Source organism: Borostomias antarcticus (assembly GCF_949987555.1).
Source record: "Borostomias antarcticus genome assembly, chromosome: 14".
NCBI classification, from domain to species: Eukaryota; Metazoa; Chordata; class Actinopteri; order Stomiiformes; family Stomiidae; genus Borostomias; species Borostomias antarcticus.
In genome coordinates, this window is record NC_140247.1 from 11,940,581 (window position 1) to 11,955,632 (window position 15,052).

Here is a 15,052-nt window from a genome sequence, read left to right on the forward strand (position 1 = left end):
CCTCCCTCCCTCCCCCCCCCCCCTCTTCTCACCTTCTCCTTCTCCCCCCACCTCCTTCCTCCCTCTGAAGCAGGATAGAATCCATTAGCTGTTTGAACAGTTCCCAGTCATGATTCAATTCAGATGGGATTAGATTGCCTGAGCAGAACAATGAAGTTTCATTATTCGTTCTGGCCCAAGGTACGAGCTGGGGATGAGGTACGAGCTGGGGATGAGCACAGATCTGGGGATGAGGTACGAGCTGGGGATGAGCACAGATCTGGGGATGAGGTACGAGCTGGGGATGAGCACAGATCTGGGGATGAGGTACGAGGTGGGGATGAGCACAGAGCTGGGGATGAGGTACGAGCTGGGGATGAGCACAGAGCTGGGGATGAGGTACGAGCTGGGGATGAGCACAGATCTGGGGATGAGGTACGAGGTGGGGATGAGCACAGAGCTGGGGATGAGGTACGAGCTGGGGATGAGCACAGAGCTGGGGATGAGGTACGAGCTGGGGATGAGCACAGAGCTGGGGATGAGGTACGAGGTGGGGATGAGCACAGAGCTGGGGATGAGGTACGAGCTGGGGATGAGCACAGATCTGGGGATGAGGTACGAGGTGGGGATGAGCACAGAGCTGGGGATGAGGTACGAGCTGGGGATGAGCACAGAGCTGGGGATGAGGTACGAGCTGGGGATGAGCACAGACTCATTCCAATGTTCTTGCGGCCTGCAACGCTAAAATGGAATTTCAGCTTGAATAGTTCTTAGAGAACCGGAGGTACTGTGTGTGTGTGTGTGTGTGTGTGTGTGTGTGTGTGTGTGTGTGTGTGTGTGCGTCCGTGTGTGTGTGCATCCGTGTACAGTTATCTGTGTATCATTATCAAACCATGCTTAGGGATCTTGTTTTCCGAGTTCACCTAACCTGTTTATTTATTTATATTCAAGTGATTATTGATCAGGCATGAGAAGAGACCCCTGCTGAGCTAGACCAGAGGGGATGCACTCTTCTGGTAGAACCGTTTATTGATGAATGGAGCTGGAACCTTGCAGAAAATAGTTGTACCTGGAACTAAAACAGAGTTTAAAAAGGGTTCTTCAGAGGGTTCCCTTACAGGGACAACCGAAGATAGAATAGTTCTAATTAGCAGCTAAGTGTTAAGTGATACACATGCTGTTTTATACTCTAAACAGTGCTATATATTTTCTCAATGGGATATATCATTGAAATAAAGGTTAAATAAATATAGAACTATTCGTGGCAATAGAAGAACCCTTTGAAAAATTGGTTCCAGACAGAACCGCCAAGGTTCCAGATAGAAGCCCTTTCAGCTCAGCGAGGTTCCCCTTAATGTCTCCGGCCAATGAGGTCCGTCTGTCTTTCGGGCGAGCTGCTGGCTTCAAACATGTTAACGACGTTGCAGAGCGTGAAAATCAGCCGTTTAAAGCATTTCTTCTTAATTGCATAAAAGGGGCCTCCGCGTTTAAGCAATTATACTGGCAGCATATCATCTGTCACTGGGAACACTGATGAGCAGGAACATATGAATCATACTTAGCGTGATTGGTCGGCCGTGTGGTAGACCAATCACACACAGAGAATAGAATAGAATGCTCTGCATCATGGAGCCAGAAGTAACATTTGTATTTGTATATTGTACATTGTACAGTATACATGTGACAAATGCATGTGAATCAGAATCTTAATCCCTCTCCTCTCCTAACCTCTCCTCTCCTCCCTCCTCCCCTCTTATCCTCTCCTCTCTCCTCTCCTAACCTCTCCTCCCTCCTCTCTTATCTTAAGTGCAGGTTCTCACTCAGAGATCAGAGAAGAGTGGACAGGGAGATGAAGGTGATTTATGCTTACCCGAGATGGAGAGTGTGTTGTACCAGATGATGGAGGGTGTGTTGTACCAGGTGATGGAAGGTGTGTTGTACCAGGTGATGGAAGGTGTGTTGTACCAGGTGATGGAAGGTGTGTTGTACCAGGTGATGGAGGGTGTGTTGTACCAGGTGATGGTGGGGTGTGTTGTACCAGGTGATGGAGGGTGTGTTGTAACAGGTGATGGAGGGTGTGTTGTTGTACCAGGTGATGGAAGGTGTGTTGTACCAGGTGATGGAAGGTGTGTTGTACCAGGTGATGGAGGGTGTGTTGTACCAGGTGATGGAGGGTGTGTTGTACCAGGTGATGGAGGGTGTGTTGTACCAGATGATGGAGGGTGTGTTGTACCAGGTGATGGTGGGGTCTGCTGGTCACCCTGTGGTGGCAGAGGGGGCTGGTGGATTAGCAGAGGGTGGTGAGGTGTCTGCCCACCTATCTGCGTCTGTCTGCCTGCCTATCTGTCTGTCTGTCTGTCTGTCTGTCTGTCTGTCTGTCTGTCTGTCTGTCTGTCTGTCTGTCTGTCTGTATATCTGTCTGTCTGTCTGTCTGTCTGTCTGTCTGTCTGTTTGCCTGTCTGTCTGTGTCTCTGTCTGTCTGTCTGGTTGCTCCATGCCACAGTTAAGAGATCTCTGAAGGAGAGGAGAGGCTGTGAAATTATTGACATGTTTATTTTTTGACATGTTTATTGACATGTCTGAGTAAGCTCTCTACTGGATCAATACTCTGAGCTGGGCTAGGCTAGGAGAACTCTACTCAACCTTTCACTCTCTCCTCCTCTCTTCTCTTCTCCTCTCTCCTCTCCTTTCTTCTCCTCTCCTGTACACAGGGGAGGGAGAGGGAAAAAGAGAGAGGGAGGGAGGGAGAGAGAGAGAAGGAGGGGGGGGAAAGGAAGGGAGGTTAAGTGAGATAGAGGTAGAGAGGGAGGGTTAATTAGAAAGCCGGTCTGATCCCTGTGGTGATCTTGATTGCTGTGCCCCTGCAGCTGTTGTGTCCACAGCATGACCTGTCAGCAGTCTAATGGCATGGCGATGTGATTGGTGAACGGGCGTTATGACAGGACTGATGATGGCAGCCACTAACAGGGGTGACTGGCACAGAGGCCATTAGGTATGGGGTAGACCACACTGATAGAAACAGCATCAGACAGGGAGAGACAGAGGACAGACAAGGACAGACAGAGAGAGACAGGGGCAGACAGAGGAAAGATGAGGACAGATGGAGAGAGACAACGACAGATGGAGAGACAGAGGACAGAGAGAGGGAGAGAGAGAGAGAGAGAGAGAGAGAGAGAGAGGACAGACAGGGAGAAACAAGGACAGAGGACAGACAAGGACAGACAGGGACAGACAAGGACAGACAGGGAGAGACAAGGACGGACAGGGAGAGACAAGGACAGGCAAAGGACAGACAGGGAGAGAGACAGAGAGAGAGACAGACGGGGACAGACGAGGACAGACAGGAAGAGACAGGGAAACACAGGGACAGACAGAGGACAGACAGAGGAGAGAGAGGGAGAGACAAGCATAGACAGGGAGAGACAGAGGACAGACGGGGAGAGACAGAGGACAGACAGGGAGAGACAGGGACAGAGACAGTAGATAGATAGATAGATAGATAGATAGATAGATAGATAGATAGATAGATAGATAGATAGACTGTGTAGATATGTATACATACATACATACATACATACATACATACATACATACATACATACATACATACATACATACATACATACAGACATACAGTACACATGCACATATCCACGACACTCAGGAATGCTCAGGCACCGTTATGTTTGATAGTCTGATGGCTGCTGGCACAAAGGAACGCCTGAAGCCCTCTGTATTGCACCTGGGGGGGAGGAGCCATTTAGCCCTCTGTATTGCACCTGGGGGGGAGGAGCCTGAAGCCCTCTGTATTGCACCTGGGGGGGAGGAGCCTGAAGCGCTCTGTATTGCACCTGGGGGGGAGGAGCCTGAAGCCCTCTGTATTGCACCTGGGGGGGAGGAGCCTGAAGCCCTCTGTATTGCACCTGGGGGGGAGGAGCCTGAAGCGCTCTGTATTGCACCTGGGGGGGAGGAGCCTGAAGCGCTCTGTATTGCACCTGGAGGGGAGGAGCCTGAAGCGCTCTGTATTGCACCTGGGGGGGAGGAGCCTGAAGCGCTCTGTATTGCACCTGGGGGGGAGGAGCCTGAAGAGCTCTGTATTGCACCTGGGGGGGAGGAGCCTGTGGCTGAAGGGGGACAGAGGACAGACAAATGGAAGTGATGGAGGGATGGAGGGGGGGGGGTGAAGGACGGAGTGGGAGGGGGGGGGGGGGGGGGACTGGGAAGGGAGGGTAAGAGACCAGGAGGGAGGGAAACGAAGGAGGGAGGGGTCTCTCTTTTTCAGCCTCAGTGAGAGACAAAGTTCTGGGGACCACAAGATGATGGACTGACGCTAACCTACAGGGCAATGAAAGGAACAGCCCCCTCCTACCTCCAGGCCATGGTCAAACCCTACATCCCCTCCCGACCACTACGCTCTGCTACCTCAGGGCGACTGGTTGCCCCGTCACTCCGAGGCTCCTGCGGTCGATCGACACGGCCAGGCTCTTCTCTGTCCTGGCCCCGCAGTGGTGGAATGAGCTGCCCACTGATGTCAGGACAGCAGAGTCGCTGCCCATCTTTCGTCGCAGGCTCAAAACTCATCTCTTCAAGAAGTACTACAACAATCCTCCCACCTAAGCACTTATTATATTGCACTGTACTTTAGATTGTGATTCTTGCACTTTGCCTTCAGCACTAGACTATGCTCTTAGTCACTTGTTTGTTTTAGAAAGAAGATGCACTTGTGAGTTCTGGCAAGTAGTAGTACATTGGCTCTTCTTACGTTAAATGCAATTATTGTTAGTCGCTTTGGATAAAAGCGTCTGCTAAATGACTGTAATGTAATGTAATGTAAATGACATGGAAGAGAGGAGGGAGTGGAGGATACAGGAGAACAAACTGTTTACAGTACAGCCTTCTGGAGGAGATTAGTGCTCTGTGACTAGGGAACTTTCTCTGCCACACACACACACACACACACACACACACACACACACACACACACACACACACACACACACACACACACACACACACACACACACACACACCTTACAGTACTGAGGAGCAGATGCTCAATATGTGCTCTCCTCTACCTCTGTTACATTACAGGAGGGTAGAACAGACACACACACACACACACACACACACACACACACACAAGTTATGTATGTATGGGACTCCTCTCCACAGCTGTACAGTCTAAGCTCAGTCATCTTGGTGTTATTTTTGATCAGGCAATGCACTTTGATCATCCCATTAAGTCACTGAACTGAAATTGTTTTTTCCATCTTAGAGATATTGCTAAACTCCGGTCTGTGGTGTCTCAAACGGAGCTGGAAATGATTATTCATGCTTTTGTATCATCCCGTTTGGACGACTGTAATTCTCTTTTCCCCTGCCTCAGCAAGGCTTCCCTGGGCCGTCTACAAATGGTCCAAAACGCTGCTGCAACGCTGCTGACGAGGTCCAGAAAGTCCTGTCCCATTACTCCCATCCTAGCCTCCTTACACTGGCTCCCCATCCGTTTTAGGATCCAGCTTAAGGTACTTGTCATCACCTGCGTACATCTGTGACCTGCTCCACCCCTACACCACTAGCAGATCTCTCAGGTCATCTGACCAGGGCCTGTTGTCTGTCCCCCGCTCAAGACTAAAGACTAAAGGTGACAGAGCCTTCGAAGTACTGGCTCCTAGTCGGTGAAACGCCCTTCCATTGGACCTCAGCTAAAGACTTTTTAGACTAGTCTTTGTCTACCCTCCTGTGTTTTCTGTGTTTCTTTGTCCATGTTTTTTGTGTTTTTGTGCTTTTTGCCATTAATTGTTTTTATTTATTGATGTTTTGTGAAGCACTTTGTGACCCCTGTCTGTGAATATATACATATATAAATAAAAATGTTCTCGCTCTCCTCTCTCTGCCTGTAGTTCTATGCTTCATCATCTCTGTCAGCAGAGGTGTCCTGGTCCTGGACTGCGTTTCCCAGAGGCATCGTAGCGCTACGTTCATCGTAGCGCTACAGTGAACGCCGTAGGTAAGCTGTGGCTTTTACCGTAGCACTACGATGAACGTAGCGCTACGATGCCTCTGGGAAATGCAGTCCTGGACCGTCTGCATGCGTGTCACATTATTCCGGTATTAGTGTATTCGTCCAAGCCATGGCATAGATCGCAGGTACAGTATTCTCAAAGGGTCAGGTTCACTCACTCACTGTTCTGCAGCATGGGGGCTTGAGGTGACGGACGGATCAGCCTTAACTCAAAACTCCCAGCAGACCCCATGTCTGGCCAGGTTTGTAAATATCCCCCACTTTGAGATGACTCATCGCCACTCAGTGACGCTGGCCACAAACACTGACAAATGGCAACCTGACAGTCTTTATCAGCTGGCCCATGACTCAGAGGGGTGTGGGTGTGTGTGTGTGTGTGTGTGTGTGTGTGTGTGTGTGTGCGCACGCATGCCCGCACACGTGTGTGTGTGTGTGTGTGTGTGTGCGTATGTCCGCGCACGTGTGTGTGTGTGTGTATGCATGAGACAGACAAGACACACACACACACACACACACACACACATCAACCAACAGTCTAAATAGTCTACTTTCTCTCACAATAGTGCACTCTAGTGTAGATCAAGGCTGAATCCATCCATCTGCCCACTTCACTGTGAGCAGCTGAATTTCTCCATGAATCACGCTCTGAATGTGGTCACACTGGACCTCTCACCAAGGACACTCATAGATGGTTAGGGACAGTGTGTGTGTGTGTGTGTCTGCTGTGATGTTTGTGTGTGTGCACAGTGTGTGGGTGTGTGTGTGGCAGCTGTGATGTTTGTGTGCATGCACAGTGTGTGTGAAGCAGTATATGATTCATTATGTGTCACCACACTCACAGCACAGATTAATTGTTGAGTGTGCCGGCCTGGTTAGGGACTGTTCCAAATTTATGGGAGGGGGGTGACTGGAGGACTTTAGGATGCTCAGAAAAAAAAAAAAATGCATGACCCTCCCTCTGACAGAAATATGTTTTTCTTTGACCCTCCCCGAGTGAAAAAAAAAAGAAAAAAGATGGACTCTCTCCCACCAAATACGCAATATTCAATATGGTGTTACTCGAAATAAGAAGAAATCAACTAGAACGCAAAGTTAAAATGGAGTCATCCACACGGTTGTCATGTGAGTCAGTACAGGTTCAAAACAGACCAGACCGCGTCGGGGTCTGTTAGTTCTACATGTGAGTTGCGCCAGATGATGTGGGGCCTTCTGTTCTGTAACCCCACTGTCTGGACAAGGCCCAGCACAAAGACGGACTGATAAACTATACACCGGGTCATACGAAACAGCTTGCTGAACTCTGAAAAGCTGAAGAAACTCTTTTATTTTGATCAATTCAAATTTGGTATGACCATCCCCTGGACTCAAATTGAATAAAAACACTAACAATCCCTTGGACTCAAATTTTTTTATTTTTTAAAGTATGCCTACCCTGCCCTGTTTTCTTCCAGTGACCCCTCCCTCATTCACTCTCACTCATTCATTCATTCATTCATTCATTCATTCATTCATTCATTCATTCATTCATTCATTCATTCATTCACTCATTCATTCCCTCACTCTTATTCATTCCCTCACTCATTCATTCATTCATTCACTCCCTCACTCATTCACACCCTCCCTCCCTCCCTCTCCCCCTCCCTCCCTCTCTCCCTCTCTCCCTCCCTCCCTCCCTCCCTCCCTCTCTCACTCCCTCCCTCCCTCCCTCCCTCCCTCCCTCCCTCCCTTCCTCCCTCCCTCTCTCTACCCCACAGCGCCTTAGACAGGGGTCAGGCTGTGGGAGCTTATTTCATTACAGTCCCTCCAGAACCACTTCCTCTTTAAAGGTCAAGTTTCTCTCCAGCAAATGAGCTCCAACTTCCCCCCCGACACCCACCTGAGAGACCAACCCTGCCACCACCTCACACACAAACACGCACACACACACACACACACACACACACACACCACTGCAGTATTAATGTCAGAGTAGAGCCCTTCGTCCGAGGATGTAGAGGAGAGGGCGTTTGTCATCTAAACACCACACAGAGAAATAAATGTTTCGGCTGTGACAACGTCCCCCTCTAACTTTCTCCCCCCTCACAGTTGGGCGAATGTAACGTCGAGTCTCTGATTGGTTGGTTTGAAGCATTAGTTCTGCACCATCTGTTGTTGTTTCAGACTCGGCCAGAACACCACTGAATATTTACTCAGCCGATGCTGAGAAATTAAAATAAAATGGAATCAAATGGTGTTAGACCAACAGAATAATTATCTTTCTGTCAAATGTAAATACTGTCCCCTCCTCCCAACCTCCAGGCCTCTGAGTCCACGGTGATGCTGGCTCACCAGGAGGAGTGCAGCGCTCACAGAACAGCCACGCCAGGATAATCAAAACAAATGCACCCTGGTGATTCAGCATCCCTCTCCTCTCCTCTCCCATCCTCCCTCCCCCCCCCCTCTCCTCTCTCTCCTCTCGCCTCCTCTCTTCTCCTCTCCTCTCTTCTCTTCTGTGTGTGTGTGTGTTGGGGGGGGGGGGCTGGCGGTGTTGTGGTTGTTTTTTTAAGAGAATAACTGTGGGTTTAAATTGGTTGCTTTTTAGTGTTTTGTAAAGATGCCTCGATGAAAAGCATCAAATTTCTCTCTCCTCCTCTTCTCTCTCCTTCTGTCTTCTCCTCTCCTCCCCTCCTCCTGTCCTCTCTCGTTCGGTGGTGAGGTCGGGTATTACGTGGGAATGCAGATATCGGAAAGTGTTTTGTTTGTATTCTCATAACAGCTGTTGGGGAGATGCAGTCCTCTGCTGCAGTCAGATGAAAATACTGAGAGTGGGCCACACACACACACACACACACACACACACACACACACACACACACACACACACACACACACACACACACACGTCCTCATCCCGTAGAGATCCTTCTCTGCATAGAACCTCATGTTGATCCATTAGGCCAAACTGGACACTGGAGATAATGTCTTGGGAAGGGTGATGACGTTTGGTAGTAGAGTTGTAGCTTGTGGTGTCCTCAAACTCTGTAGTTACTTGGTAAAAGGCCTCTGTGTTGATGTTCATCTGGACCCATCAAATCAACCGGGGATTAGAGCGTTCAACCCCAGAATAAGATCATCTGGGCTGTTTTGTTTACTGTCTCTTCAACAGGATTACATAGGATTACACAGCCCATTCATTTATGCCAAACACAATAACATTCAAGAGCTGTATATTCGGCTAACCAAACAGTTTCTGTGTATTTTGTTTTTGTATTTACATTTGAGTAGACGTATCAGTGTATTGAGCTCCAGTCCAACTGTGATTCTGGTCCAGTGTTATGTAAGGACGAAAGTCCCAGTGAGATGGGCATGGTTTGACAGAGTAGCCTTGGATTAGGGTCTGACCTGGAATCAGCCTGTATGGATTATGGCTGTGCTACAGTAATCGACACCACCAGGGGTGCGGCTGTGGCTCAGGAGGTAGAGCGGGTCGTCCGAGGATCGTAGGGTCGGCGGTTCGAATCCCGGCTCCTCCTGGCGAAATATCGGTGTGTCCTTGGGGCGAGACGCTGAACCTCAAATTCCTCCCAATGAGCAGGCTAGCACCTTGCATGGCAGCTGCCGCATTTGGTGTGTGAATGTGTGTGTGAATGGGGGGATGAGAGGCCTTCATTGTAAAGCGCTTTAGATAAAAGTCAAATTACCGTTTACGACACCACTCTGCTCATGTCCAAACACGGACTATTCACAGCACTGAGACAGTTGTCTCCTGTCCTCTCCTCTCCACTCCTCCTCTCTCTGCTCCTCTCCTTTCTCCTCTCTCCGCTCCTCCTCCCCTCTCCTCCCCTCCTCCCCTCCCCAGGGCAGGGTGATGACAGTAACAGGCTGCAGCCTCAGTAACTCAGTGTGAGTGTGTGTGTCAGCAGACAGCCCAGCCTCTGACTACACACACAGGCCTCGTTAAACTCCTTAATGACGCACCCCCAGGACTCCATCTCTGGTGGTCCTGCCTTGAACCCTTGAACCGCACGGATGTCCTCTTGGTCTAATGGCTGGCGAGTGGCCAGTTAACGAGTTGTCCAACCTGATCTCACCCATCTGTGTATAAATAACACTGTTACGACCCAGCTCGTAGAGTCGCAACAAAAAGGGGAGTCACACTACCAACGCAAACTGTTAAGAATATTTAATACTTGGCTACTTAAATCATACAAACAATAATCAATAATCAATTAGTATGGGATGTGAATATCAGTATATCAGTGGTGTAGTGTAATGTATGGATGCAAAGACAACAGTATGGTGAAGATGGATGTTGCAAGGTGTAAACCAAAAGTCTAAATCAAAACTAAGGTGCTCCTGGGGAGAGAGAGAGAGATCTGCTTCTCGATGGCCTTTATACTCCAGGCACACCTACGCCAGGTGCACCTGATCAGAAGCCACTCCCAGACTCCACCTGCTGGACTGGGAAGAAAAGACCCAGCCTATTTCCAACCCCCAGCCAGGGGACTGGGAGTCGTCACACCCCCCCCCATAAACTCGGGGACCCCAAAAGGAACCCCGAGACCAAAACAAACCACAAAGCATCCCATAAACCTCCCAACCTCCAAACCCCACCTCACAAGCCCGCAGACCGCACTCCAGCAACTCGGCACCTGAGAAGCAATTTAAGGAGAAGGACAACAGACAGGGAAGCAAGAGGAGGACAGAAGGCAGGGACAACCTAAAAACGACAAAACGCGGTTAGTCTGCAGGCAAACTACGCTCCATCCCCCCTCCTCCCCTACTCGGAGAGCGAAGAGGACGGTCTGAGCCACGCCGAGAGCACTCGTCCGTAGCGCGGGGCTCATAACTACCTCTGTGAGTGATCACATAATCGTCGGCCAACGCAGCAGCCTCTAGGGCTGTCTTAACGTCTTTGTGGTCACCCACATAAGTTGCCACGCCCCCAGGCACTGAATCCTTAAACTGTTCCAACACCATTAGATCACACAGAGCCACAAACGTGGTAATTTTTAACGAGGTGCGCCAACGAGTAAACTGACACACCAAGTCCCGAGCAAACTCCAAATGGGTCTGCTTGTCGCCCTTTTTCCAAGTCCTAAACCTCCTACGATATGCTTCCGGCACCAACTCATACGTTTTCAATACCGAATCCTTTACTTTAGCATATGTAAGATTAGGCTCTGGGGCCAATGAACAAAAAGCCTCCTGGGCTTTCCCAGTAAGAACGCACTGTAACATTAGAATACGGTTTGCGTCGGACCAATCTCCAGCCTCCGCTACACGCTCAAACAAAGCAAAAAACGTGTCCGGATCCTTTTCATTAAAGGTTGGAACGAGCCGCAAACTCGTCCTAATGTCAAATACAGGGAGCAGGTTAACAGCACCCCCAGGCATGGCCACACCCCCCTGGGGCCTACCGGGCTGACCTAGCTCGAGCCGACGAACCTCAAGTTTTAACTTCTCCTGCTCAACTTGTAATCTCTCACGTTCCAACTGCATCGATTCACGTTCCTTTTCACGGTCCGTTTGCAACAAATACATTTCTCTATGCTGCTCAAAAGTCCACCCGGACCCCGATGCGCTAAACCAATCCCCACTTTCGTCTTTCCTACGAATAACACCTTTAGCCACTAAAGAATCAACCAAAGCAGCTACTAGGCTGTCCTTAACTCGAGCACTACTGCTACTAATAGCAATACCATAGTGCTTCGCTATATCCATGAGCTGATCCTTGGTAAAATCAGCCAAACCGGACTCCGAAGGAGTCGACAGAAAATCATCGACAGCAGCCATAATGACCCGATGTTATATTACTAACAGAAAGTCACATATGCAGGTTTGTTATGCAACCTACGTCCCGAAGCAAGCGACCAAACATGAATGAACTAACCACACGAAACTATTGAATGAACCAAAGCAAAACCAGGGACCAATCACATGTTGACGTACTGTGACGCACAGCGGCCGAATCCACACAGCCAACGCAGAATGCGCTTCCCCTCTAACTGCCTACCGAAAACTATCTAATCTCCCCCCTAGTCTTCATGTGACCACATAACAGCGGGTATTTATGCACTAAAACCCGCTGCTGCGGGGAAGAGCGATCGGCAAGCCGACAACCCGCCCGGAGCAGGGACGTGCTCCCGAGACTTTGTCTCTAACCGCGTTCGCCACAACACTACAACCCCCCCCTCAACGAAACCCAAAGGGGAATCGCTGCTCTCCTGACCAGGGGAATGGTAGCAGAGCGCAAAGTGCACCAGCCGCATAGACCCACCCGCCGACGCACAAACGCAAACCAGTAAACAAAGAAGACGGTCCCAACCAAAACTATTCCTGACAATCGCAAAAATAGCAATAGCAAAATAGTAGCCTACTAAAGCATAGTACTAAACTCCCCCCCCCATAAAACAACAAACGCAAACAACGCAATACAAACAAGAAAACCGAAAACTCACCAAAGCGCGACTCCCAGAACAACAACGCACAGAAAACCAAACTAACAACCATCCCGGACGAGCCCCCACTTTTGTTACGACCCAGCTCGTAGAGTCGCAACAAAAAGGGGAGTCACACTACCAACGCAAACTGTTAAGAATATTTAATACTTGGCTACTTAAATCATACAAACAATAATCAATAATCAATTAGTATGGGATGTGAATATCAGTATATCAGTGGTGTAGTGTAATGTATGGATGCAAAGACAACAGTATGGTGAAGATGGATGTTGCAAGGTGTAAACCAAAAGTCTAAATCAAAACTAAGGTGCTCCTGGGGAGAGAGAGAGAGATCTGCTTCTCGATGGCCTTTATACTCCAGGCACACCTACGCCAGGTGCACCTGATCAGAAGCCACTCCCAGACTCCACCTGCTGGACTGGGAAGAAAAGACCCAGCCTATTTCCAACCCCCAGCCAGGGGACTGGGAGTCGTCACAACACAAATAACCTATTACAATAACGCACTCATCAGTCCGACTCTAACACTTCCACACCCCTACCAGCAAAAAGGAGTGCTCTGGAGAACTGTTTTAATAACTGCACCATAGCTGGAAATATTCAAATAAACATGAACCACCCAAATTATGCTTATATAGGCTTATGTGAACAAGGCCAACCCAAATAGGCTAGATAGCCTATGTTGCCAGCAACCATACAGTATAATTCAGAACTATAGCCTATCGCGGAAGATTATGTAAATACTAAAATGATAAGAATGATAAATAAATAATTGAATCAATGTGACTACTGTGTGTGTCTAGAAAGGCATTGTTGGAAACGGTTTGGAAAGGGGCAGGCACTTATTTGGCAGGTGATTGGATGAACCCTCTGTCTATCAACGCCCATCACGGGCTGACAGTCCTGTCACACTGCCTGGCCAGACTGGTCTGTGGGAGAGACAGAATGTGAGCTCACAAGATCGGGATGGTCTCACCAGGCCAGGGCATCAAGAACCAGTCTGCTGGTCTGTCTAGGCTCTGACTTTGGTGTCAAGGTCATCTAGTTTGATGTCATGGTCATCTAGTCTGGTGTCAAGGTCATCTAGTCTGGTGTCAAGGTCATCTAGTCTGGTGTCAAGGTCATCTAGTCTGGTGTCAAGGTCATCTAGTCTGGTGTCAAGGTCATCTAGTCTGGTGTCAAGGTCATCTAGTCTGGTGTCAAGGTCATCTAGTCTGGTGTCAAGGTCATCCACTAAGAGCTGCTGTAATACTTAGGTATATGGACCTGTCTGGTGCATTCGTTCTGTCTCTGTGCTGCTACACACACACACACACACACACACACACACACACACACACACACACACACACACACACACAGGTGCAGGGAGACAGAGTGAGCCTGGCCAGGGCCAAGCTGCAGTGTGTGTGTGTGTGTGTGTGTGTGTGTGTGTATGTGTGCATGCACGCACGCATGTGTGAGAGAGAGGGGGAGAGGGGGGAGAGAGAGATAAAGGTTGTGTTTGTGTGTGTGTGTATGTGTGTGTGTGTGTGTGTGTGTGTGCGCGTGTGTATGTGTGTGTGCACGTATGTGTGTGTGTGTGCGCGCGTGTGTGTGCGCGTGCGTGTATGTATGTGTTTAGAATGGGCCCCCTTGCAGTAGTGTATCAAAGTTGAATGAGACATTACATTACAGTCATTTAGCTGATGCTTTTATCCAAAGCGACTTAAAATAATTGCATTTAATGAAGGAAAAGTCAGTGTACAACTACTTGCCAGAACTCACAAGTGTTTCTCCTTTCTAAAACAAATGACTAAGAGCATAATCTAGTGATGAACTTAAAATACAATAGGTGCTGAAGAGGGAGGACCCTGGTAGTACTTCTTGAAGAGATGAGTTTTGAGCCTGCGGCGAAAGATGGGCAGTGACTCTGCTGTCTTGACCTCAGTGGGCAGTTTATTCCACCACTGCGGGGCCAGGACAGAGAAGAGCCGTGACCGCGTCGATCGACTGCAGGGGCCTCGGAGTGACGGGGCAGCCAGTCGCCCCGAGGTAGCAGGGCGTAAGGGTCGGGAGGGGGTGTAGGGTTTGACCATGGCCTGGAGGTAGGAGGGAGCTGTTTCTTTCATTGCCCTGTAGGTTAGTACCAGAGTTTTAAACTGGATGCGAGCCGCTACAGGGAGCCAGTGTAGAGAACGGAGAAGGGAAGTTGTGTGGGAGAACTTGGGGTGGACGAACACCAGGTGAGCAGCAGCTTTCTGGACAAGCTCCAGGGGTTTAATGGCCGACGCCGGGGCCCCAGCGAGGAGGGAGTTGCAGTAGTCCAGGCGGGAGATGACCAGGGCCTGGATGAGTACCTGCGCCGTTTCATCAGTGAGGACAGGGCGAATCCTCCTGATGTTGTAGAGCAAGAATCTGCAATAGCGTCTAACGGATATTATATGTGTAGAGAGCAACAGTTGGTCATCCAGGGTCACACCCAGATTCCTCGCAGTCCGAGTCGGCATCACCACTGTGTCTTCAATGGTGATGGCCAGGTCTCGGTGCGAGCAGCCCTTCCCCGGGAGGAACAGCAGCTCAGTCTTGTCGAGGTTAAGCTTGAGGTGATGTGTCATCATTCACTC